General features: G+C 37.4%; 2 non-coding genes across 2 annotated transcripts; one reads left to right on the top strand and one right to left on the bottom strand.

The window, feature by feature from the left end:
• Positions 1–5,153: 5,153 nt before the first annotated feature.
• On the bottom strand, positions 5,154–5,227 carry trnae-uuc (transfer RNA glutamic acid (anticodon UUC)). The gene has a single exon. It is a non-coding gene; the product is annotated as a tRNA-Glu (tRNA).
• Positions 5,228–12,443: 7,216 nt separating this feature from the next.
• LOC131705595 (small nucleolar RNA U3) lies at positions 12,444–12,651 on the top strand. The gene has a single exon (XR_009310544.1). It is a non-coding gene; the product is annotated as a small nucleolar RNA U3 (small nucleolar RNA).
• Positions 12,652–16,498: the final 3,847 nt, after the last annotated feature.

The raw sequence follows: 16,498 nt of genomic DNA, 5'->3' as shown, positions 1-16,498 counted from the left end.
TCAACCCAAAAAAGTAAGATGATTTATTTCAATATCGTTATAGCTATAAACGATGCATGCTTTTTACAATAGCAATTGCTATTTGACGATGACCAATAAGTAATTTTGTTGCAATTTGTCACAGGTGTTACTTAGGACACTCAGGATCCCCAAAATATATAGTCGCCGACTACGCCACCTGGTGATAAGCGCCAGGACTAACTAAAAATAAGTTTAAACCTATAATTAACAAAATCAATAACCCACAATAAAAACACAAGTTTGTTAGTGATAGTTGGGATATGGACCAGTAGCAACACCACAGAGAAACAGACAAAGCTTAACTCAGTTAAAAATATTTATTAAATATTGAAAAAAAAGTTACATAAAAAAATTCAATTAAACAAAACAAAGCAAACACCCACTGGATGGCTAGGGTGTGAAAGTATCAACACAATAGGCACCCACTAATTAGCTAGGGTGTAAAGTATCAAAAAAACAAAAAGGGAAAAGAAAAAAAGGATTCCCTTGCAATGTTGCCAGCACCAACAACCTCTTCAAGGGGAGGGAAGGAAGGGCGGAGGAGAAGCACACGATGGTTAATAGCAGCACCCCAATCACCAAGCAGGTAGGGCGGGGATTCTAAATAAATATAAAACAAAAAGAGAAACCGCAGCAAATCCCCAAAATATAAAAACCTTGCCTTCTTCACGGTAACTAATATACAATAATTAAAACAGAGTAAAATACTGGGTTATTTGCTCTAATATAACCTATAACACACCTACAGAAATACCAAAGAACTCCAACCACAATCCAGCAGCAATAATAAACAAACCGCTATATTGCTATAGTACCGTACCAAGCTAAAACATTTAGTGGTTCACTTTAAAGTAACATATTCCACACCCACAGAACGCCAGAGGACTCCAACCACAATCCAGCAGCAATAACAAAGTAAAACAAACAGCAGCTATATCACTACAGTACCGTATTTCCTTTTCTCTTTCTTCCCCACCAATCACTATTTCACAAGTTTCAGGCAGGCTCCGATAATGTCACAATGCGTTTATAGCACAGCCTACTAACTAAACAAGCAAAACTTCTTGCCACTCTACCTGAAACCAATTGCAGAGCAAGAACAATAGCGGCTGAAAGCGAAACCAACCCCAATAAACACCGTCAGCTTCGCAACAAAATATCTCCGATCAAGGTAAAAGGTCCAACTCCGCGTCTACCACACGTCCCTACTTCAGCTATCCCAAGCCAAACTGAGCTGCGCTCCCGATCTCCGGATACGCTTGCCTTTTATAGTACGTGGTCCTTAACCCAATAAACCACCACTTAAAGAGGTTAATGGCCCTACGCTAAACTACAACACATTGAAATTATTAGTCGCAGGTTGACAACGTCACTGCACCTTCAGCATCACAGCTACAACAACAATGTGAAAAAATAAACAAACAAATATTAAATTCTCAATAACAAAACAATCCATCGTGAAAATATAAATCAAATAAATCAAATAAATCCTACAATGTGATTGTGTACGCTACAACTCAAATATAAAAGTAAACAAAAAGGATTCTATAAAAAAACGTGCACATGTACTTTACCATCCCGTAGCCGACTCAGCTGTTGGCTCGCAGCACGTAAAGATGATAAAACGCAGGTATGTCTATTTCTTTTATTACCAAATTACGGTATAATAGTGGGGTTAATAGAAAAATATAAACTACAAAAACAGTGTTGAAACATTCTTTTTTTTTTAAACTAATATATGGCAGCTGACAGGGGTACTTATTCCTTTATGTTCCTACCTCTTACAACAAATACTGTATACAATGTGAACAGAATCAGACAATGCTCGTTGTCTCGAAGAAACATCTTCAATTTGTATTTAAAAACGACTCCCAACGTGGGGCTCGAACCCATGACCCTGAGAGTAAGAGTCTCATGTTCTACCGACTGAGCCAGCCGGGCTGACTGGTGCATGTTTCTTTCACTGTAACCAACTGAGCTATTAATTTGTCATCTTTGAGATTATACTGAAAGACAGAACCAAAGATTCCAAATATAATCCACTGAACTTTAGTTTTATTATCATAATGAAGAGAGATTACACATGACCACAGTTCTGTATCAAAATTAAGTCTTAAGTATATGGTTTCCGTTGTAGCTATATACACACACTGCTCTGTTGTCTCCCGGGGTGTTATCTAACAAAACGACATACGATGTGCTGCCATAATTGATTACATAGACTTTCCTGCCTCGTCTTGCTTTCTTCTTAGATGTGTTCTCAGGTTCTGCTGAGTTGGAAAGATTGGTTCTGCATTTATACAGCTCCATCTGGAAAGATTGGTTCTGCATTTATACAGTATCAACCTTAATCTGAGAGGCACCCAACCTGTGGAGGATTTTAAATGCGAGGGGATGTGAATAGTCAGATACATTTGCATCATTTGCAAATACATTTCTATCGTTGCTTTCCAGAAAGTAGTCGTGGCCAAGTGGTTAAGGTGATGAATTTGAAATCTGTTGGTGTTTGCGCCTGCATGATCATATCCTGCCGACTACGTGCACCATTTTTATGTCTTCTTTGTTAATTCTTAAAGGTCTGTTAAGCTTAAAGACATCAATCATTTCTTGCTGTACTTTAAATTTCTTCAAAACTAGTATTTGTAAAGCTATTTTCACTATCTCATGCAAGGAAGTGTTAATATGACTTTATTACCCAACTGTGTCAATGAAGACTGGTCAACAGTAATTTCAGATTCACTTTAGTTTATTGTGCTGTATCAAATGAAACATAAAAATGAATCGCAATGCAATAAATATCTGTTTGATCGCTATACAATCAATATGTTGTATAGGCTAAATTGTATAAATAAATGTATTATCACAGGCGGTACACTTACGATTTGGAAAAAATCCAGTAGATTTGTAGAGTACACCTAGATCTCTCTAACATCTAAACGAGTCAGCCCTTAATAAAGACCGTCCATGTTCATTTCGGCGTTTATGACATTGTCTATACACAACAGCACTTATGTGTTCCATGTTTCCAGTCAGTTTGATAGTTTTAAAACTGTATTACATTCTGAATATGAATAGAGCTGAATTATTAATTGTAGATAATACTTAGAATACCAGATACATATTTAGCATTAAAAAGCAATACATGTGATTATTTAAACAGTCGTTCATTATTTTGTGTATCAGCCGCCACACAAAGCTGAGCGCAGTGTGGAATACTGTAATGATGCTGCAGTCAGTCTGCCCGGACTGCACCTGAACCATCTTAAAAACATGAACCCCTAATAATCTCATTTGTAAAAGTTAGTAAAGAATTGCGCTAATATAACAAAGATAAATTTGAACTCCTAGCTGGAGCAACGAGAGAGGGCGAGAGGGCGGGGCAGAGAAGGAGGGGGAGACGCTGCTAGGCAACCGGCTCGTGAACATTCCACTCAGCTGAGCAGAGACCGTTAGGATTTAAAAAAGCGAACGTTCCGAGCGGCGTTAGGCGCTTCGTTAAATTAACACACCGTTCCTGGCATTTGAATATAACCATATCTTAAATACTCAAATAGGACTGTATTAAACATATATTATGTTTTTCAAAGTGATATGTTATTTGGAATATTAAAACAATCAAATTAAATAACACATGTTTGGACACCAAAATATTGTTCTTCCTCATAACGTGTTAGAAAATGTAAACAGCAGTTGGAGAATGCCGAAGTCGATCATCCTAGCATGTTAAACGAGGGCATTTCTCCTGTAAGCTGCGTCTAGTAATAGATGGTTTATACTGTTCTCAATGGTCCGCATCCCAGCCTGAGACCACGATCCAGTGGTCGACGGAGATGTTTTTCAAAGTAATATGTTATTTGGAATTTTAAAACAATCAAGTTAAATACATGTTTGGACACAAAATATTGTTCAGTGACGTAACAAGTAGTCTGTTTACAACAAAAATGCAATCTGTGTTAGGAACACTATTTTAGTCTGATTTAAAATGGAAATTAAAATGGTATTGAGTGCTGACAACAGTTTGGTATCAGCTGTTGATTTCCTTGAAACAATCTTTTATAGTAAAATGAACACATTTATTCCTTTTAAAAATAAGTAAAAGTAAACTGTCAGAAGTGGGATTTGAACCCACACCTCCATTCAGAAACCAAAACACACAATTCTTTGGAAAGACAGCATCCTTGAGTCTGTCGCCTTAGCCTACTCGGCCATCCTGACATTCTACAACAGCATCCTGTGTTTGTTGTTGTAGAAAACCACATTATTTATTCCAGCACACACGGGTTGTCTCGTATCAAGGCCCGATTGGGATTATTACGCACATACCAACTGTTGCTCCATGAATGATGTAATGACAATTGTAAAAAAGAAACGGATTGAAGCCAACCCAGAAAAGTAATATTCTTTATTTCAATATCGTTATAGCTATAAACGATGCATGCTTTTTACAATAGCAATTGCTATTTGACAATGACCAATAAGTAATTTTGTTGCAATATTGTATACAATGTGAATCAGACATTGCTCCGTTGTCTCAAAGAAACATCTTCAATTTGTATTTAAAAAGGACGCCCAACGTGAGGCTCGAACCCACGCCCCTGAGATTTAGAGTCTCATGCTTGACCAACTGAGCTAGCCGGGCTGACTGGAGGAAGTTTCTTTCATTCTAACCAATTGAGCTATTAATTTGTCGTCTGAGAAAATACTGAACGACAAAAGATTCCAAATATAATCCACTGGACGTCACCAGAAACAGGTTTGATGAGACAAAGTCATATGACACGAACCCTAAGAATGTTATTCAAGATTCATTGTCGCTTAGAAACAACTGCAGCCTCCCTGCCTCAATACAAATAATATCAAATGAAAAATCGAATTACATGTATTTAAAAATGAATGGTCTCTTCCATCTGGAACGATTGGTTCTGCATTTATACAGTATCCAATCCAACCTGTGGAGGATTTTAAAAATGTGAGGGGATGTGAATAGAGTCAAATACATTTGCATCATTCTGTAAATATATTTTTGTATAATATATATATATATGTGTGTGTGTGTGTGTGTGTGTGTGTGTGTGTGTGTGTGTGTATGTGTATGACCACAGTTCTGTAACAAAATGACAATAACAAAGACGTTCCCATACCGGGAGAGTCGAACCCGGGCCGCCTGGGTGAAAACCAGGAATCCTAACCGCTAGACCATATGGGAAGCTAAGTAGCAAAATCATGGACATGCAACAGTAGCTAGTATACAGTACAATGATTGGTAAAAACACAAAAATTGATATTTCATTACAAACACATTACAAATGAAAGCAAACTTCAAACTTTCAATTAACACAAACTCTTCAAAATATTCTCATTTAACAAAAACTCTTCAATTGTTAAAAAAAAAATCTCCCTTTGTGCTTCTCGGAAGGCATACGATGGAGGGTGCACTGCAGTTTTTCAGTCTGCGGGATATTACAAATTAGGAGACTGTGCTTTAAAATACACATGTAGGGCGGTTGTCTCTGTTACAAAGAATTGTCACACTGTATGTATCTCCATAATGTGTTGGGACTAAATACGCATATATATTAAAACTATTTGGAGAATGCAGTAATCGATTCTGCTATTTCTCACATGTTAAGTGAGCACTCTACCATTTGAGCTAATTCCCCTTGAATTGTGCTCGCGATTCTCATAGGCTACATTGCAGCTTGATACGAGCAATTGGACTGAAACAGCTGCAGGAAGGTTCTCTGTCCAGTGTTGGAACTGTTAGATCCTGAAACCCTTCGGTGTCAGCAAATCCCTCATCTTCCTCCAATTCAATAGACAGATCAGAGCCAGCCTCCAACCTCTCAATCATGGCACCGTCGTCATGGAGAACTGATTGTACAAATACTCCACACCAATTAGTTCCCCTGCAAAAAATAAATAAATTGTGTATTTGTAATTTAGAAATCCCTCTACGTTATAATTATTTATGAAAGATTATAAAAATCAAACACTGCTACCAGCTCCTTGTGTGGAATTTCAGAGAAAATTGCGCTAATAATTTAGAAGCTTTATTCCTACATTTTTAATGGTAATACTGACAATCCTTTATCAAGTTCACTGTACCTGTGTATTTGCATGGTCCAGTGTAAGAAGGTACGATTTTTCTGGAGTTCTTGGTTGCTCAGTTCAGCACCAGTCATCAGAGCTGAAAAACAACAGCAATAGGTACCTGGTATGGTAACTGGACCACATATCATTTATATCAACTGACTGTTTTCCTCCAAATATAATAATGCCAGTATTTGATATGTGTATACTAGAACATTCATTATATAGCACCCAAGTTCAAATCACACCATCAGTTATAAAAATGCATTGTAATAGATAATGAAATTAGCACTGAAAGGGAGACCTATAAAGTAGTCATAATGTGAAGATTATTATTTTTATAAGCATTGATTCAAATTCGAACTTACATGGTTGAACCTTCTGGGGCGATACCAGTTTATGGATTACTTTGTATCAGTCAGATTGAGCTGCCATCAGCCTTTCTTCTAAACAAGGGTTCCATCTGAGCCTGAAAAAAGAGCATTTGTGACAGAATAGCAAGGTTGCAGTTAAACAAAAGACTTCAATTAAACAAATAGCCTAAACACAAAATAGTCACAATGGCCAAATAAAAGGTTTCTACACAAAACAACAAGAAATCAAAAAGGGATTCACTGGGTGAAAACAAATAAACACTACTATACAATGGCAAAAGGGACTTGTTGAAAAAAAAGAGATTATTTTTTTAAAAAGCATGGAGTATCCATGTTCACGTTTTTTAAGTATTGCTTTCAAAACAAGATTATTTTTCAATGAAAATAAATTAGACTTAAAAACCTGAAGTTAAATACAGTACTATAACGTTCATGGATACATAATTAAAAACAAATGATAGAAAAACACAATGTTTCCGATACTATCAATGTACAATGCTCTATTATGGTACTATAATGCAGTACCACCATGATAATACGATTGTACTTTTTATTTCTAAGAAGTATCCTGGTATCTACAGTATAATGCAACACTACACCACGGTACTATATGGTACTATTTATTTTACCATGGTACGATAACTGCTGCCTATTTCAATTGTCTTATTACTATACTGTTATTACATTATGGACAGCAGTGGTGCTCTGGCTCCCTCTTGTGGTCAGTGTGAATGATGGCAGTGTGTGCAGCTTGGCAGGGCACTGATGCCTGTTTCCAGGCTATACAAACACAGGGAGGGATTCAAGCAAACACTAAGTTCACAGTTCAATAGAAGAGTGGATTAGTTCTATTTGTATATGTGTTCTAAGCGCTGCACTTCTGTTTCAATAAGTGTCACAGACAGTTCTATGAGATCTGAGCTGTGAACACAGTTGGGACTTGATAGGGTTGGGTGACTCACAGTACAGTTAGATTATCCTTCCTGTAGTTTTATGTTTAGCCTCTCAGTGCTTTCCTGCTCTCTAGGAGGGGCATTAGAAATCTGCCTGTTCAGAATGAACTGGCCCATGAGTGTTGAGACATGTGTGCCAGGGAGCTGCTGCACACATAAGGAATGAAGGAGACCAGGTGGGTAACAAGGATGACACAGGAGGCAAGACAATGAAGAATAAACTGCCTTCAATAACGCTGATGTGCTGCTCCTTAATAAAAAATAAGAATTCACTCAGGAATTTATTAATACTCCATTTATTTATTTTTATTTCAATTTAGATACATTGTTTTATTTAATGTAATAAGTTATAATTTGAGGTATATCAATAGAGTATTCATATCTTTTTCAGTAACTAAGAATAACGTGTAAAATTCTATTTCAAAAGAAGACATGGTTTGTTCATTGTAAGTAACAGTAATTTGTGTCTTGATTTTCATTTTAAGATATGTTAAAGTTCAATGTTATTCATTTATTTCATATTAGTTTTGAAAATACATTTAAACACATCAAATTGACACAATGAGAAATATCCAGCTGGACTCCACAGAGACAGAAAGTGTAACTACACATCACTGCAATAATAGGCTTTGCTGTTTGCTGGACTTCTTTTTTAATATGTTGTCCAGTGGATCATAAATAAATCAATCTCAATATGCATACAGTTCAATTGCTTTAAAAAAATAAACATCATTCTGTTTGTATATAGAATGTGTTGCTGATGAAGTGGAATCATTAAAAGAGTAAAATGAAAAAAAAGGAAATAATACAATTTGAAGTTAAATATGCAATTTATTTATATATACATTTACTGAAAGAGAAGCAAAATGTTTGCTTTACTTTATTTTCAGCTTGTATTTAAGTATCAGAAAATGAACAATGTTCACCTGCAGTCCTGCTGAGGGAGGTTTTTGTACGGGTGTGTAGCACTGTGTGAACACGTATCTACTGCAGGGGTAGTGTAAACTCTGTCAGTAGTAATCTCCTGCATCTTCAGCCTGGACTCCACTGATGGTCAGAGTGAAGTCAGTCCCAGATCCACTGCCACTGAAACGAGTTGGGATCACAGACTGAAGGGTACTTGCAGCATAGATCAGGAGTTTGGGAGCTTCTCCAGGTTTCTGTTGGTACCAGGCTAGGTAGTTGTTACTATACACTGCGCTGCTGACTTTACAGCTCAGAGTGACTGTGTCTCCTTGGAGAACAGATTTCACTGCTGGAGTCTGAGTTACAGTATACTGACCACTGGATTCTGAAAATAATAAATAAAAATATAGAAGATTATAATAAATTAATCAATTAAATTATGACAACATATTCAATTTCAAGGCATTTTCATATTTTTTCAGTATGTCCTGTTTTACTTGTAATAATTATATATTAAGAGTTGTCACACATTTTTTAAGTGTTTTTCTAAATGGTTCTTATCCTGAGTGCAGATGACAAGTGCCCAGATGAAGATGCTGATAAAAGTCATTGTTGTTGTGGATTCTGTTGCCATGAAGGGCAGCTCTCAATCATGAAGTGTTAAACTCACAGGGCTATAAACACTCCCAGAGCACTGAAGCATGTGCTGCCAATGCAAAGTGTCTTTTCTATGCAAATTGTCTTCCCTGGCACAGCAGCCACTTCTAGCCAAGCAGTGCTCTTAAGTTTGAACTAATTTTCAGCTGATGCAGTTTCTTTGCCATTCTAAAAAATAACTAAAAAAGTTTTCTCTTGCAGGCCAAAAGAAAAACAAATAGCTTATAGTTTTCTTTGTGTTGAGTTTGTACAAACAAAGCTTTTTCTCTCTCTTCTCCCTTCTCGCAAACAATTCATCTTAGCTACAGCTGTGATTTATATAGCTTTCTTACACAGTATAAGTAATTATTAATTGTACAATATTAAAATCAGACCTGTAGGTTAACAGATCCATCATAAACTTTGGGAAAGCAAATCCATTGAAGCAGCAAACATTTTGATTTTGCACATTGCTACTGTTGAGTGAAAAGTTTCCAGTTTTTTCCTGTGGTCCCCCTAGACTGTCTCTGAGGACCCCAGGTTAAGAACCACTGCTCTGGATTAAAGAGCATCATTTTATTAGTCTCTCTCTCCCTCTTGTGGTCACAGAGTGTAGTGAGTTTGTGCTGTTTGGTGTTTTCTCATTTTAAGGTTGTAGAGAGATATTCTCATGAGATTTATACGTACATTGACGTCATATAGGATGAAGACTTTCCTTAAAAGGAGTTGTTTTTCATGGTTTTTGTCGTTGTTACCCAGTACTGTCAGTGTATGTTCATTCCTGCACGTATTCGTGCTGTTTAGGCCTTGTTCTCTATTCTAGTTTCTGTTGTCTATCCTTTTGCTGCCAGAGCATGCCATGATTTTGCAGAAGTATAAACACATCTTACAGACACATTGAAGCGGAACTGCGCCCCGAGTTCTGAGCCGAAGCAAAAATAAAATGAACACTTATAAGCAAATACTTAATTAATAAAAACACATATATTTATACACAAACATCATGGGTCATAGTCATTTAGATACAAAATTACTGTAACTAAGCAGATTATGAAGGCAAATGCTCCCTGCTGATTAAGCATTAAATGTTAGATATAAATTCCACCTCCACATTACCTCGCTCCATGTAGAGTATAATCCTCTTATCAGTACTTTCTGTTTTCTATATGTTAACCACTCCCTAATCCATGTGCATGCATTTCCTTGAATCCCTACTGCGTTCAGTTTGAGAATTAATCTTTTATGACGGACTTTGTCAAAAGCTTTCTGGAAATCTACATCTAATTGTGTAATTCTTCAGTAAAGTCACTGTCTCAGTTGATACACAGCACTGTCTCCAGCCCTTCGTGCCTCTGGTTCTTTAATGAGTTTAGAGTGAGGCGGAGATCAGTGACATTCCCAGCCTGGCCTCTGGGAGAAGCTCAGAGCTTCTGCCCATTTTCTGTTGGTCTGCTGGAGGTTCAGCACCGGACAGCACCCTCTGACTCACTCCCTGGGAGAGGCTCAGGGAGGAGAGGAAGGATAAAAGAGAAGATTGAAGCCCTTCAGCATGTGTATCTAACACTAACCAGCAAATAAATAAGATCAACAACAGAGTAAGAGAAAATATTTAAAAGAAAAACAGCTAGCTGTATCATCTTTTTATCTATAAACAAAGGTCATCTATGCATAATAATTATGGAATCTAGTCTCAGATTCCCGGACCTTTTTCTAATACAGAAATCCCGGGATTTGAAACATAAAATCCAGGGAATTAGGGAGTCAGGATATTCTGTCACTTTAATTTATTGTGCAGTATCAAATGAAACATAACAATCACAACACAATAAATCTCGGTTTGATCGCTATACAATCAATATGTTGTGTAGGCTAAATTTTATAAATAAATGTCCGGAAACATTCAAATCCAAACACTTTAAAAAATGAAGTAGTGTGGAATAGAAACAAAGCAGATATTGACCACGACGTGATTTGAACTCGCTACTGTTTGATCTGAAGTCAGACGCGCTACCGTTGCGCCACAAAGTCCTAGCATAGTACATGCTTGTTATGCAATGCTAGAGGGCACAGCAAAGCATGCCAAACATCGTAATGCTGACGATACTAGGAAAACACTCGGTATCACCAGGGTCATAGGAAACAGCCGACTCAATACATGTTCGTAGCCAGCAGGGCTATGAAGTTGTCGGAAGTGTGTTTGATTCTCATTTAGAAAACATAAAACAATGCGATTTGCTTTTATAATGTTAATTATTTGAAACGTGGGCATAAACACAGGTGTACTGGTTGGGAATCGTCTCGGATCAATTACTTGGAAAGCAGCTATGATGACCAACATACCACCAACGGGGGAAAGCTGGCAGTACTGAGTGACACAGAAGACGGATTCTCTCAGCGAGTCTCCTCTGAATGCGCACTGGCACAAAGGGGCTTTGCTCGTCTAATGATGTGGCAGAATGCAAAAATGTATTGTATTAATTTACCAACAAAAGAAACATAAATAAAAGTTGCATACTTTGCATAACGTATTTGGGAGAAAAGAAAATGGATCATCTATGATTTGCAACGTTTCCATGGTTCGGCCCAGCCACTGCCGTGTGACTGGTTAAAACGATGTTCAGTTTTTTTTTTTTTTCCTGCTGCTTGGTAATTCAGTTCTGAGGCAGCTGTAGCAGAGTGGCGCAGCGGAAGTGTGCTGGGCCCATAACCCAGAAGTCGATGGATCGAAACCATTCTCTGCTAGCTTGTTGTACTTCTGTTAACAAAGTAGATTTTTCTAAAATATTAACTGAAGGCAAGTCTTTGTGTTATTACATTTCAATTTAGTGTGTGTATTCCGTAAATATTAATGTGTAAAAACGGCAGGTATGCAGCTTATCGGCCTCTACCCATAGAGGACCAATAGATTTATTTTTTGAAAAAAAAAACTGAATACAAGGTGTGTTTATGTAATCTGATACGTTACATCTAGATTTAACTGTTATGGTTAACACAATTAGAGTAAGTTATCATAACAATAGAGTTAAAATAACATTTAAATAAGATGCCAGTTAAAAAAAATGCGCCAAAAATGACAAAGTAGCCTCAGATTAGGACAATGGCACTTAAAGGGTAAGAAACACATTTGCAGCAAAACCCTTGAAATGACCAGAGCCTTCCTCCTCCTGAATACTATGCAGGTGGGCGGGGACTGAATCCTCCCCCGGCTAGAGAGATTGGTGATTGGTTGTTTCTTTAAATTATTCATAGATAGGTGCACCCTGGGTATTACTTAACTTCTCTTTTTTACATTATACTTTAATTGAGTGGTTATTTCATTATGTGAATTTTGTGTTTGAAACGCATTGGCAAGTATTAACATTACTATGAACAAGTGTTATACTAGAAAGGAAACTGAATCATACACCGTCACTGCAGTGATACATGCCGGGAGTAGGGAAGTTGTTTTACCCACATATTTATTAAGACTATACTTTCAGGGATCATTTCTATAGTTTGTTTCTAGTGAAATGTGTTTCTAACATGTCTGGTCTCGCTAACCATGATGAGGAGTTACAGTGTTTTCTTCTGAGCGCGAAGCGGGTCTTGAATACTACTTCACTGTAGTTGTTCTTGTTCATTGATGACCGTTCCGCTCTCTTTTGAGTGTGGAGGAAGAAAACACAGTCTTATAAATGACAAATAAAAGAAAAGAAAGCGTTTTGTATTTGTTAGCATTGTGATATGTATTACAAAAGAAAGTTTCATAAAGATAAGGATATATTATTTAGTGTAGTGTTTGGAAAGAGGGTTATTAATATTAAATAACAGTGGATTCTTGTGTTTAAAGTGACGCCTAGTGGAAGAGAAGTTCATTACATACATTTGCAGTCCGAAACTGGAACACAATAATCTGTTACACTCACATTTTGGTGCATGTGGCGGTTTAGCTGGAAACAGTATTTTCATATTAGAAATGACTGTTAGTATAACAAGGAAACTGCAAGCAAGGATTAAAAACACCAGCATGATTATGAGCTGGCTGAGGTTGAAGAAGCAGCCTCAGCCACCTTTGTTGAGGGTAAAATGGATAAATGTCATTGTAGAATATCATCTTTCAATGAGCTGAAAACAAACATGGAACAGTGCAAACAGTTATTCAGTACTTCTCGCTGAACAGAACACTAACATGCTGTCTGCAAACGTTATTGTCTTTGTTAAAAATAAAGACAGGAAAATCAAATAATGTTTTTAGCTGGTTGACTAGTCATTAAAATGTGCGTCCTTGAACAGCTTCTAATGTGTTCAAACTGTATACTACTTTATCTTTATAATATTTTATATTTAATATTATTCTAGGCAAAATATGATAAACCATCACATTGTGGAAATCACATGGATTATATATATATATATATATATATATATATATATATATATATATATATATATATATATATATATATATATCATAAATCGACTAAAAACTTACTTTTATCCAGTGATCTTGGTATATTGAGCAACTGGAATTTATCAAGATCTCTCCGGGGACCAGAGATGTGCATGAAAAGAGGGTGAGTTTTGATCCTTTCTCTTTTTATAGCCCTCTCCAAGATATCATAAAGGAAATATCTGGGGAATTTCGGTTGCAAGATTTATGTAAATACTTTGTATTTACTTGTTTTTTTCTCATTTTAAGGTTGTAGAGAGATATTCTCATGCCATGAGAGACAGGCTTGACTGACTCAACTTACCGTGAATATTTTCAAAGAGTAAAGATCAGGAAAAATTCCCTAAAAGATGTATTGGCATCTTTATGAATTCAGCGTTTTAATTGGTTTAGAGACTCTAATTGATTTATAGTGTCCTTTGAGCCACTTTGTGTGATTCAATGACCTAATAAATGTTTAGTCACCCCAGCTGGTTAAACCATTTGCTTCCAGATTGTTTTAATACATGCACTCCTTTTCCAGTAGACTTCAGAGTGTGGAACACTCTCTGTTTTTCACAGAAAAGGACAGGTATAGAAGCCTCTAACCTGTTCTTAAGAGCTTGATTATGCACATTTGCTTGCAGTTCCACAGGAAACCTGTCCCTGGAAGATGAACGGATGTGGCTTCAGCACCTGTTACATAGGATAGCTGCAGATATAATACATTGAACCCATTTAAAATAAAAGCAAAATTGACGAGAGTCCCAGCAATGGGGGATCTGTATGGATGGTTCCATGGTGTAATGGTTAGCATTCTGGACTCTGAATCCAGTGATCCGAGTTTAAAATAAATGCAAAATTGATGAGCTAACAGGATATTTCAATATTAGAAATATGTGGAGAAATAGCTCCCCCTGCCGAAAGAAAAACTTACAGCACCTTGTGTTCCTAGACAGTCTTCTATCCAAGTATTAAACAGGTCTGCCCTTCTGAGATCAGGCGTGCTCAAGGTTTAGTGTCTTTCATAGTAACTGATATCGGTATACCGATCTGTGAGAATAGCCAACAGAATTTACGTTTACGTGTTTTTTTTTAATTGTACAATTGGCTCTTTGCGGACCGTTTGCTCAAAGATTTCATTCCGTTTGGCTCTTTTGCACTAAAAGGTTGCTGAGCCCTGGTGTAGGTGCTTAACAAGCGCTACTGTATCAACATTTGAAAAACGCATTATCAGACTGTGGGGGAATAGTTACAATTGTTTCGCAGGACAAGCGAAAGGAATGTAGCGCGAGTAATATATACCTGTACACATTGTACTGCAATGCTGCTGCATCGTGGCATCTCCAGAAAGCTACTATGCTATTGACAACACCATTCAGCTCATTCACTGGCCGGCACCGCAAAATACTGTCCATTACTTCACAAAACGGAAATGTTTGAGGGCTGTTCCTGCTCCGATTATTGCTGTCTTTAATGTTCCTGTACACAGCACGCAGTATTTTATTTATTTAATTTTGTCCCGGCATTGTTGTGGAGTTCATGAGAACCCGTTATTTTTTTTTATAAAAACTTGAATATTTCGAACAGCACCCATTAACTGTTTTTGAATTTCTGAGTCAGCCCACACTGAAAACAAAAATGTAGTTTCTTCGTTTTCCCACACACTACAAACGGCAGCCATTGGAAAGAGTTCAGCGGTTTCTGTTTCCATGGCTACAAACGCACACTCCCAGCTCTGTGATGATGAACTTCCTGTGTCTCCTGTCTGGCCAAGTCAGGTACGACAAAGCAAAGGGAGGCAGGAAGGCAGGCCGCGGTCAGCCAGGGCCACTGTGGCCAGCTGTGGAAACACTTATTTTCCGGTTGAGGCGGGCCATGGCCAGCCGCGGCCGGCAGTGGAAACGAGGCATAAGCCACTCAGCTGAATGCAAATACGTTGTGCAACTGAGGTGTGGCTCAGGTGTGGACCCAGCTTAACACACACAGAACAGGGGGTGTTACACAATTATGATCATGGATGTTCCATGCGAAAATTAGTGTGGTACATTTCCTTTTGTGTGTTATTCATTTTTTATATAGCATATTTGATTTAATTTAACTTTGTTTTTAAATGCAGTGGTGCATTTGTCTTGAACTGTGGAATAACAGCGGTGTATGTGGTATATTGAGAACTTAATATTGTATGGCTACTCCCTTTGTATGGAGGATACTCTGCGTCAAAATAAAAATAAATACATTTTAAAAAAAGAAATAAATAAATGAAGAAATAAATACACAGGCATGTATTTCAATTGTCTTATTACTGTACTGTTATTACATTATGGACAGCAGTGGTGCTCTGGCTCCCTCTTGTGGTCAGTGTGAATGATGGCAGTGTGTGTAGCTTGGCAGGGCACTGATGCCTGTTTCCAGGCTATACAAACACAGAGAGGGATTCAATCAAACACTAAGTTCACAGTTTAATAGAAGGGTGGATTAGTTCTATTTGTATATGTGTTCTAAGCGTTGCACTTCTGTTTCAATAAGTGTCAAAGACAGTTCTTTGAGATCTGAACTGTGAGCACAGGTGGGACTTGATAGGGTTGGGTGACTCACATTACAGTTAGATTATCCTTCCTGTAGTTTCATGTTTAGCCTCTCAGTGCTTTCCTGCTCTCTAGGAGGGGCATTAGAAATCTGCCTGTTCAGAATGAACTGGCCCATAAGAGTTGAGACATGTGTGCCAGGGAGCTGCTGCACACATAAGGAATGAAGGAGACCAGGTGGGTAACAAGGATGACACAGGAGGCAAGACAATGAAGAATAAAGTGCCTTCAATAACGCTGATGTGCTGCTACTTAATAAAAAATAAGAATTCACTCAGAAATGTATGAATTCCTTTGCAGTGAGGTTTTTGAAAGAATTCGACACAGGAAGCCTGCAGCAGAGGGACTTACAACAAGCTTTAATACGATGCGCAAAGGAAGCCAGCAAATGCATTCAAAACACAATTCTGACTTGACTATCAGCCGAGTACAGAGAGATTTATACGTACATTGCCGTCATATAGGATGAACAGAGACTTTCCTTAAAAGGAGTTGTTTTTCATAGTTTTTGTCGTTGTTACC

This window comes from Acipenser ruthenus, chromosome 35, assembly GCF_902713425.1.
Source record: "Acipenser ruthenus chromosome 35, fAciRut3.2 maternal haplotype, whole genome shotgun sequence".
NCBI lineage: Eukaryota > Metazoa > Chordata > Actinopteri > Acipenseriformes > Acipenseridae > Acipenser > Acipenser ruthenus.
This window is presented reverse-complemented; position numbering and strand designations above follow the sequence as displayed.